Source organism: Pleurodeles waltl, chromosome 6 (genome assembly GCF_031143425.1).
Source record: "Pleurodeles waltl isolate 20211129_DDA chromosome 6, aPleWal1.hap1.20221129, whole genome shotgun sequence".
NCBI classification, from domain to species: Eukaryota; Metazoa; Chordata; class Amphibia; order Caudata; family Salamandridae; genus Pleurodeles; species Pleurodeles waltl.
Genome location: NC_090445.1, coordinates 720,551,500 through 720,562,438, shown reverse-complemented (window position 1 = coordinate 720,562,438; position 10,939 = coordinate 720,551,500).

The following is a 10,939-nucleotide window of genomic DNA, read 5'->3' as shown; positions in this document are numbered from 1 at the left end:
ACTGGTCTGTGTCAGACTGCCGCTAGCAGACATGTTTCTGACCCCATGGGGTGAGGGCCTTTGTGCCCTCTGAGGCCAGAAACAAAGCCTGCTCTGGGTGGGGGTGCTTCACGCCTCCCCCTGCAGGAACTGTAACACTTGGTGGTGAGCCTCAAAGGCTCAGGCTTCATGTTACAGTGCCCCAGGACACTACAGAGAGTTGAGATGCCCTTCCACCCCACCCCAGACAAAGCCTCACTTTTGGCAGCAAGTCGGCGGGAAACTTAAGAAAAAAGGAGCGACTACTTCAGCTGGGACCACCCCCAAGGTATCCAGAGATTAAGTGACCCCCCTGCAGAATCTTCCATCTTGGTTTGGAGGACAGGGACCAATAGGGTTAGGTTTGTGCCCCCCTTCCCAAAGGGAGTGGGCACAGGAAGGGTGTAGCCATCCTCAGGGATAGTAGCCATTGGCTACTGCCCTCTGACCCCTGTAACGCCCCTAAATATTGTATTTAAGGGCTTCCCTGAACCCAGATCACCAGATTACTGGCGACCTCACAAGAAGGACTGCATAGCTGAAACCCCAGCAGAGAAGAAGGCCGACACACACTGACTCGGCCCCAGCCGTACCTGCTTGTTTCCTGCTTCAGAGATCCCACACAAAGAAAGCGACGCATCCATCGGGACCTCTGCCAAGCTACAGAGGACTGCCCTGCATCATAGAGGACCGAGAACTCCAGAGGACAGCGGTACTGTCCACAAAAAACTTTCCAACAAGGGACTCCAACCTCACTCTGAATGCATGAGTCCTAACCACTCTGCACTAAGCATGCGTTAAAAGTGCAGAAAAAAATTAAATTTTTCTGCCCCCCCCCTAACGGGGGTACGCCCCCTTTGCATACATTATGCCTGGCGCAGGCATAATGTGGTGCAAAGGGTTACAAAGTGGTGCAATGCAGGAAGAGGCGTTTTTGGCCTTCTAACGCCACATTAGGATAAAAAAAATAAGCTAATGTGGCGATACAATGGCGCAAGTCTTTCTTAAATCTGGGCCTAAATGTCATGTACAACTTTAGACAGTGAAATGGCCACATTAGGTTGAAACATTGTACCAAACTCTTCGTCCGCCCACCTCATTTAGAAACTGAAAGACTATGAATGTTGGTGAAAGAATTGGCTCCATCAATGGAAATCTTCCTCTGATAGCTTTAGGCACAGTGGTGGCTGCTAATAATGACAAGTGGTGGGGCGGGGAGTGAGGGGATGTGAATAGGGAGGTAAATAACAAAAAAACAAAAAAGTACTTACCTGCCGCTGCCGGCCTACGTCTCAGCGTTCTTCTGCTACGGTCTCGACTTCTGATACCCCATGGTCTGGTGCACACTGCGCAGGCTCCCAGACGCCAATCAAGACACCTCTGTCATGCTGGTTATTCTATTTACCAGCATGAGAGCAGCACCATAATTGGCCTGAGTGGGCTGATTTAATGCTCGCTCAGGGCCCGGAAGCCTGTGCCTCTTCTCTACCCAGCTGTGCAGCACAGCTCGGAAGGAGAGATCTTAGTGCACATTTCGTCCTTAAACAGCCAGCCAAACCAACATGCGCACTTACATTGTGCAGTACTCCTCGTCCCCCTGCTGTCATCATGGCCACCCCCGAGAATCAGTTGTCTCTAGCGCTGTAGGAAAATTAAAATGAGAATAAAATTGTTTTATTATCATTTTACTGTTCAAAATTCCCTCTGCAGGCTCTCAGCAGGGGGGGCAAGGGAAGGGATGGCCAGTCCTTGGGGTGATCCTGATATGCAGCAGTCTTTACTCCAGCAGGGTTTCCTTGAGTCCAGAGATGTACTAATTTAAGTGGGTCAGAAACCCAGTACTTATACTCAAAAGTGCCTTTGAGGAGGGGGAAGACTTCGAAAGGTTTCTGTGAATTGCACAGGTCCCCCTTTTCAGCTCAGCTCCAGCCTATCAGTGTGAGGTAATCATCCTAGTTGTGAGGGCCCTGGCCACTACCCTTTGAGATGTAAGTGGGAGCCTTTCCCAACCTCCTCCCCAGCAAGACCAATCAGTATGCAAATGTAGCTGAGTATCCTATGTGTGGGTGTCTGAAGGGAACGGACAAGTATATCTGTCACCTACTCCAAGCGAGACATGTATTGGAGATAGGCTGTAGGCACACAGGGCAGTGAGAGCAGAGAAATGCCCACTTTCTGAAAGTGGCATTTCTAAAATAGTAATAATATATCTGCCTATTATAGTAGATAGGATTTATTATTACCATTCCAATGGCACTGAATATGATGCAGCTACTCCTTTCAGATCAGGAATCAAGCTTACAGGTATTCTAAGAAATTCCCAAGGCTTCCCTATGAGTGAGGCAGGCCTCACATTAATGAAAAAGGACCTAGGGAGTTTTTCATTACCAGGACAACAAAAACGTGAAAGTATATCTCCTGCCTTTTACTTACATGGCACCCTGCCCTATATGACTTATATGTAAGAAAAGGGGGGGGGATAAGGCTTGGTAAGAGGTTTTAAATGCCAAGTCGGGGAGGCAGTGAGACTGCACACACAGGCTTTGAAGTGGCAGGCCTGAGACATGTTTACAGGGCTACTTGAGTGGGTGGCACAATCAATGCTGCAGACCCACTAGTAGCATTCAATTTAAAGGCCCGGGGTATATGGTACACCAATTTACAAGTGACTTACATGTAATTTAAATATGCCAATTGTGGATACACCAATGTTACCATGTTTTAGGGGAGAAGCAAATGCATTTTAGGACTGCTTAGCAGTGGTAAAGTGCTCAGAGTCCTAAAGCCAACCAATAGATACAGCAACAAAATAGGAGGAGAAAGGCAAAAGGTCTTATGTTAAACTTGGGTGGAGTTTAGGGCTACTGTGGGGGTTTTGGATTCAGGAACGAGCACTGTTTTAGGGGGTCAGGAATAATTGTAGTTTGGGCATTGAAAGGGTTCAGCGATGGGTGGAGTGTAGGGGTGGTTTTTAGGGTTCACGCCATCCAGATGGTTTACACCTGTGATGCACCCTTCATGTTTCCCACTGTTCATATGCAAAATGTCCTGTCCCTAGAGCACTAGTTATGGAAACCTCTAACCATAGCCTATCTGTAAACCTGTGTGATCCCTTTAGCTCATAAGTAGTATGGGACAGACAGTAACTGCTAAACTTTAAGGTCGGGTAGCAAAGCAGAGAGATCCTAGGGCAAGGTGGCATCCGTTTATCTATCTAAACAAAGCTGCATTTGTTGTGTAAACATACAAAACGTTCTCAGAGTGAAGCATTTATTATTTGCAAATACATTATGTAGTAAACTTCATTGGTACCAAACATATACATGCAACTTTTAAAGTTTGATCAGTTTTAAACACTGGAGACAGCAACAACATTTCATAGAGTAGTATGCTCTATTCTGCTTTGCAGTCCAAAAACATACCCTTGAACAGCCCAGCTAGCAGCAACACGGTAGATATACTCTAAGGCAACAGGTAAATAGTCACATGCCCTTAAAAAAATGAATGTGCATCATTCCTGCAAGGTGATTTGTTTGGAGCATCTGTGCAAACGTATTGAGCAAATGAACTAGTTAGGTAAGTTCGGTAACGATATAATATATACAACATCACTTTGGCAAAACATACAACCGCTTTGAAAAGAGCTCAACAAGGATTATCACTTTTGTTAGTGAGAATAAGCAAAACACTTGCCTGTTATGGTAATCTGTGATTCAATGTAACAAAGTATCTGTCTACAGCCATTAACACACTATAATGATCCACCTGTAAGTGCCTATTGTCCTTCGCAAATGCTTTACACAATACTGCCTTTGTCATAACTTTACGTAATAAACAGACCTGTGGCATTGGTCAGTGGGTTGTCACCACAATCAACTACATCCTCATCTTTTGAGCATGAGCCTCCCGACTACTGAAAAAGTACAATACAATAAGTTTTTTCAGACGAAGCGCTTAACTTTTGCCCTATCAAAATCTGAACTCTTGGCTATCAACATTTGGGCACAGTCAAAGTCTGTCCCTGGTAGTGCTCCTTAAATCTCTTTTTCTGTTGATGACTTAAGATGCTGCGAGAGCTGCGCTTTCAAAGCAGACCTACCGTACAGTTAAATCAAGTAGCATGTAACAAAGGGAGAATGCTCTTTTTTTTTTCTTCAGAAAAGATTAACAATGTATATCAATATGTATGGATGTATTGTGAATGTAAACACGCACAGGAGAATAATTGGCACAATTAATTTTTTTTTATTACAAGATTAACCTAGCCACGCTTGCTGCTGTTGTTGTTGTTGTTGTTTCTCAACCAATTGGGAAGGGAGGGGACGGTGACGGAGGTAAGAAGTGGCAGACCCACTTTGAAGTGGAGCACTAGATGAGAATTTACCTTTCACGTGGCTTGCTGGTGGACCTACGCCACAATAAAAGACCAAACTTAACTCCTTGAATAAGACACTTTAATATAAGTGCATACCTTTAAGCACCTCACATACAGTTAATTCGTAGTAGTTAAACTACCAGCGCACACATAGAGCACTCTAGGCTGTTCTGCTGACACAGCTTTTGTGCAGAGAGATGCACCTTTTAGCAGGGTAGTCTCCACTCCGAAGCACCCACAACAGAGATACAACGAGGTGTGAACTATCTGCTCCTGGCTATGAACAGCTAAGATGCCAGTGATAAGGAAAAAGGCAAGAGGTTCTTCTCACCTAAAGGATCCTTCAAGCTCTGAGCAACAGAGACTGAAACCGCCCTTCCTTCCCTCTTCAACCATCTATCAATTGGTAGTGCTACAGGACGACTATTCAGGAACTCTTCTCAGCAAAAGGACCTAAGTGAATTGCTATAGGAGTCCTGTCTCTTCTGTCCTCACTTCAGTGACTAGGGGCCAGATGTACGTACCTTAGGAATTACAATTTCCTATTGGCAAATTTCTGCAATACACTATTAGGAAATCGCAAACACCTATGTACATTAGCATGTTTAACACTGTTTGCGATTCCCAAAATGGGTTGCAAGAGACCTTATCATCAATATTCATGAGGCAGGTCGCAATATGCAACCATTGGACCACTGGGAATGGCCACAATCACAGGAGTGAGGGCCGTCTGGGGTCAGCAGACCACCATGTCTATGGTTGCTTTTTCAATAAAGCTATTTTTTCTGTAATGTTTTGTAATGCAGCCTGTTTTCCATAAAGGGAAAAGGGATGCATTACAAAAACAAAAATGAGAAGTTTGTTATCTTTTCATTTGTAAGAGTAGGCAGTGGTCAATTGCCTGCTCTTAAAAAATTTTGGTGCACACATTTACAAAGGGGAAGGGGTCTCTTGGGGACCCCTTCCAGTTTGCGAATGGATTACTGCCTCCTCTACGGAGTTGGTAAAATCGGAATGTTTTGCAACCGCATTCTTGTTGCAAAACATTCATACATACAAGTGCTGTTCGGTATTAGGAAGGGACGCCCTAAACACGTCCCTGCCTAATACTGAATCGCAAAAGAAAAATGTGATTCGGTAACAAGTTACAGAGTCTCATTTTGCCATTGGTACACGGCAAACAGCATTTTTCCAGTCGCAAATGGCCCAAGGCGTTTCCATATATTTTGATGCATTCCCAGACTTACAAGAACAGGTAAACCTGGGAAAGCTCCAAAAAGATATGTCTCCCTAGGAAAGGTGAAACGAGGAAAAATATATTTATTTCTTCTTGTTTTTTCTCTTTCTGTGTACGGCATTCTGCAGCACACATAGAAAAAGGGTAAAGCCTCTCAGGATTGTTTTTTTGCAGGAAGGTTCCTCTTCTACACAAAAACTGTCCTGCAGGCAGCCTTCCACCATGGTGCAAAGGTGCCTGCGTTGGCCCATTGGCAGCCTTTTGTGTGCGAGCGCAGGGCAAAGGACAGGAATGCACTGCATTGCCTTAAAAATGGCACATTCCTACCCTTTTCTAGTGATGCAGCGCAGCAAGGTGACTTGCGATACACTGCATGACTTGATCATAAATGGCCCTTAAAGTTTAAATGATGTGTACATTCGAACTCACGTTTTACCTGTCTGCCACGGATATGGAGCACTATGTATAATGTTTTTTTCGTTCTACAGCTTACATACTTAGACTAGTGCTATCGCAGAAAGCCTTGTCCCAAAAACTCTGCAGGGAAAACTGAACTTGAATTACTTCTGCTCGATTCCTCTTTCTTCCTTCAGTGACCCTCTTAACTTCCATCCTCTGCATGCTTCCTATTTCTGGGTATAGCCTCCTCTCTGCCTTATGCTCGTTTGCCTTAATCTATTTTATTGTAATTCTGCAAAAGGCAGACATCTCATTTTATAGAACACCACCTCTCCTGCTTTAAAACCCTAGCACTGCTACCCTACATTACCTAATTTCTGCCCACCTATCTATCTCACCAACCATTCACCTGAAACTACACATCCTCCCACTAATGACCACACTGAACTAGTACTGATGTCATCTTTCACAAAATAACTGGAGTAAATGCATGCAATGTTTTTTCTTGAGAGCACATGACTACTCACAATAACCAACATTTAACCACGGGTTCTGGAGTAGCGTGCTACTCACTGTAAAGCACTTCAATGCCTTTTTAGGGGTAGTAAGCACCGTATAAATACAATTTCTAGCGGATACAAATTATTTTTGCAAACTCCTTTCATATTATTTCCTATTATTCTTTCAAGCTTCTGTCTGGTGTGAAAAACTAGCAATATCTCTTCACCAGGTGGCATCATACGGTTTTCACCATCAGATAAGCAGACACTGGAATATATTAGGTGCCATCCAGCATGCTGGCTTCACTTACTGGAACTTTTTTGATGTCACCATCGTGGTAGTTAGTCCGACAGGACTAGAGTGCCAGTGAAAAACACAGCACAGGATATATTTGCACATCATGGGATTTTATTAATTAAGCCAGTAACTCACAGGGTAGGAGGCATGCTGATGAGTCTGGAGAAAGATTGGGTATCCACCTGAAATAACATTAGATAAGGAAAGTAACTTTCTTTTGATGGATACAACATCTTGAAGATTCCTCACTTTATAAAGGAGTCTGAAGGCAACAAGTAGGGATTGAGTAGATTGTCTAACAGTCATGCATCACGTCAGGCAAAGTATCCACGCTGACTGCATGCTTAAACCATGAGGCAGTAGTACTTGGTGAAAGTATGCAAGGGTGACCATGTGGCCACCTGGCATACATCAGCAACCAGGACCCTCTCGTGGGGCTGTGGAAGCAGCCATGGTCCTACTGGAGTGGGTATAAATGCACTCTGGGGAATCTTTTTTGGCTAGGGCATAGAAGATCTTAATACAGAGGATGACCCAATGCAAAATGGCACATTACCCTTTTTATCACCTACTAAACCCAAAAAGTGTTGATCATCCACTGTCATAAGAAGTCAATGTAGTACAACACCGCATGCCTGGGGTCCGGTATGTGCAACTATTTATCACTTGGATGAGGAGAAGAGAGTCTTACACTGACCCATATGACATGCTATTGCCACCTTAGTAAAGAGTAGTAGTTGTGAAGAACCTTATTCTACAGAAGACTGTGAAAGGTGGATGAATTGAGAGTGCCTGGTGTTCTCAGACCCTGCCAGCTGTTACTGCCATCCGCAATACTGTCACCAAGGTGAGACGTCAGACTGGGCATTAGCTCTAACAAAGAAAACACCAAGAAAGTTAACACTATATTCTGATGGATACTTCTAACAGCAGCTTCCTCACCTTGTGAATTTTCCCCAGGCGTCGGACTGGATCTGGAAATTTTAAGCATTACTTTTCAGACAGTGATGGGCAGCATTGTGAAGCACTGCATTGACACAGCTCCACTCCAGAAGTTACAAGCGGGGCTGCATAGAGGCTCCACCCATGCGCACCTTTAGACACAGATCCAGAGCTACTCTTTGGTATTCCCAAGACCCTGGTCTCAAAACTTTTCCAGTGTGGAAGGGAAAGTGCCACTTTCTAAAACAGGGGGCTCCAGGTTGTGTAGTGACTGTCGTAAACAGATGTCAGTGACAGGCCCTCAGGAAATGTGTGTGTCTGTTTAGTGCCTAGTGTCAGATCACAATTCCAGGGCTTGTGATCACTGCTCCCTGATGAATCTGAAGGCCATATGGGCCTGCGAGGCAAAGCTGTACGTCATCAAACATTAGAAGTTATGCCGTGACAAGTTGAATGGTAGGTCCTGTTTCTCATGGCAGATTATTAAAGTATTCAGGTAAGTCCAAGAAAAAACATTTATAAAAAATAAAAAAAACACATTGAAGCAATCTCCAGAGAGGGCACAAAGGTGCCAATGCGCCACCTGGTCTCACTCCTAGTCCCAATGCCTTCCGATGTTCAGGTCAGTCTGCAATGCTGCAGCAAGTGGATGCCTTTAGGGAGGACATGCTTCACATTCTCAGCACTTCCACAGTTCACTCTGGCGCACTTGCAAGCCCCAAGGATCTGCAGTGTCTCCAGTCAGACTTTCACAGGCAAGTCTGCCCACAGTGCTGTCTGTGCCCCCCACAACCAAACTTTGAGTTCCAGACTGGTGCCACTCACTGCTCTGGTTCTCTTTGCATCAACACCAGTGACAATGCCAGAGGAGGATTTGCAGCCCATGATGCAAGGCCCCATCGGCAGATTGGTGTGATTAACTCGCACTTTGGGGCATACTTACAAGCCCATAGCTCCTCCTTGCACCACATTAGCATTATTTTTTTTAAGCTAATGTGGCATTAACGAGGCATTTCTTCTGCTCCGTATTTACAAAGTGGCACAATGCATGCATTGGACCACTTTGCACCCCATTGCGCCACATGCCTGCACCAGGCATAGTGTATGCAAGGGAGCGTTCCAGCGCTAGGAGGCCCACAGAAAGGGTGCAGTGAAATTTACATTTCACTGTGCCATTTTTGGCATCATTTTTAATGCCATTTTTAACTAAAATTATGCACCCATACTCAAAATTATTGTCGCTCGTGCAGCAAAGTGCCACAATAGCGTCAAAAATTCTCACACGATTGTCCTAACAACTGCCATGGTGCGCCGTATTGTAAATATGGTGCACCCATGGTGTCGTTAGGTGGGGCAGGGACGATGCAACAAAACTGGTGCATCAGTGATGATGTTCCAGTTTCTTGTAAATATGCCCCTACGTTTTTCATAACAAAGTCAAAGACATACAAAATAGCCTCCCTGCAGTTCCGTACCTGGATGAGATTGCTGGTAGTTCTGTTCAGATGGCTACTCTGATTTCTTGTGGTCTCTCCAAGCTTAGCACTAATTCTATGGAAGGACGGCAATTTTAAATTGGGTTCTCCTAATGATCCCTGTCCGTTGCCCCCCCCCCCCCCCCCCTACTATTTTGGCTCTAGGTGTGCATAATATCAACCCCCATCCCAAGTAATTAATTAATTCCTTCCTTTCTTTCCCTTCCTTCCTCCCCTCTGGATTCTGACCTAGGCATAGCACTGAGACTGCCTTGGTGGAAGTCTTGGATCTCATAAGCAGTAGCATCGATGGAGGCAGCAGGGCAGTCCTGATATTGTCGAACTTGTCGGATGCATTCAACATGGTCCCACATGCCAGACTACTTGCACATGTCCTTGAGATTTAAATTAATGAGAATGGCTGAGGTCCTTTCTTGAGGATAGGAGTCAAGAAGTCTGGTTACCTTCCTATTTCTTTGCCAGCTGAAGGGTGTCAGTCGACGACCCCAGGGATCAGCACTTAGCCCCACTGTGTTCAATATCTATATGTTCCCTCCCCTACCCCCCTCCCCCCCCCCCCCCCCCAGCTAAAGTGGTGAAAGCATTTGGAACAAAAAACCATTTCTTATGCAGATGACACCCAGATTTTCTTTGTTTTTAGCAAACAGGTGCCCATCGATTGGGATGCTATTCAACCCTGTCTCTCAGCTGTTTTCCAATGGCTGACTTGTAACCACTTGAAGTGTAACACTGAGAAGGCAGAGATGCTCAGCTTTGGACATAACTGTTTTAGATTTAGACATCCATTCGCCTAACAATCAATCAATAATTTCATTTGTGGAGCGCGCTACTCACCCAGGACGGTCTCCAGGCGCTTGGGCGGGGGGCTGGGGTGGATGGGTTGGGGGACTGGGGGGGAGCTGCTTCTGCTCAAACAGCCATATCTTGAGGAGTCTCCTGAAGGTCAGTAGGCCCTTGGTCTGACGTTAGGTGAATGGGGAGGGTGTTCCTGGTCTTGGCAGCGAGGTAGGAGAATGATCTGCCGCCCGTTGTCCTGTGGATGTGGTAAACGGTGGCGAGGTCGGCGGAATGGAGCTGACGGTTCGGGGTGCAGAAGGTGAGTCGATCATTGAGGTATGCTGGTCCAGCGTTGTGGAGTGCTTTGTGGGTGAGAAGTTTAAATGTGATCCTTTTGTTGACGAGGAGCCAGTGTAGGTCTCTCAGGTGGGCTGTGATGGGGGATGTCGAGGATGAGGCGTGCGGAGGCGTTCTGTATCCGTTGCAGTCTTTTCTGGAGAATGGCTGTGGTTCCCACGTAGAGAGCGTTGCCGTAGTCTAGTCTGCTGCCGACGAGGGCCTGGGTGACCGTCCTTCTGGTTTCGGTAGGGATCCGCCTGGAGATTTTGCGGAGCATGTGGAAGCAGGAGGATGAGATGGCGTTGACTTGTTGGGTCATGGAGAGCGATGAGTCAAGGATGAAACCCAGGTTGCGTGCATGGTGGGTGGACGTTGGTGTGGCTCCCAGCGTGGACGGCCACCATGAGGCGTCCCAGGCGGAGCGGGTGGGGCCGAGGATGAGGACCTCTGTCTTATCGGAGGTCAGCTTTAGGCGACTGTTCTTCATCCAGTTGGCGACGGCCTTCATACCTTCGTGGAGGTTGGTTTTGGCGGTGGCGGGGTCCTTGGTGAAGGAGA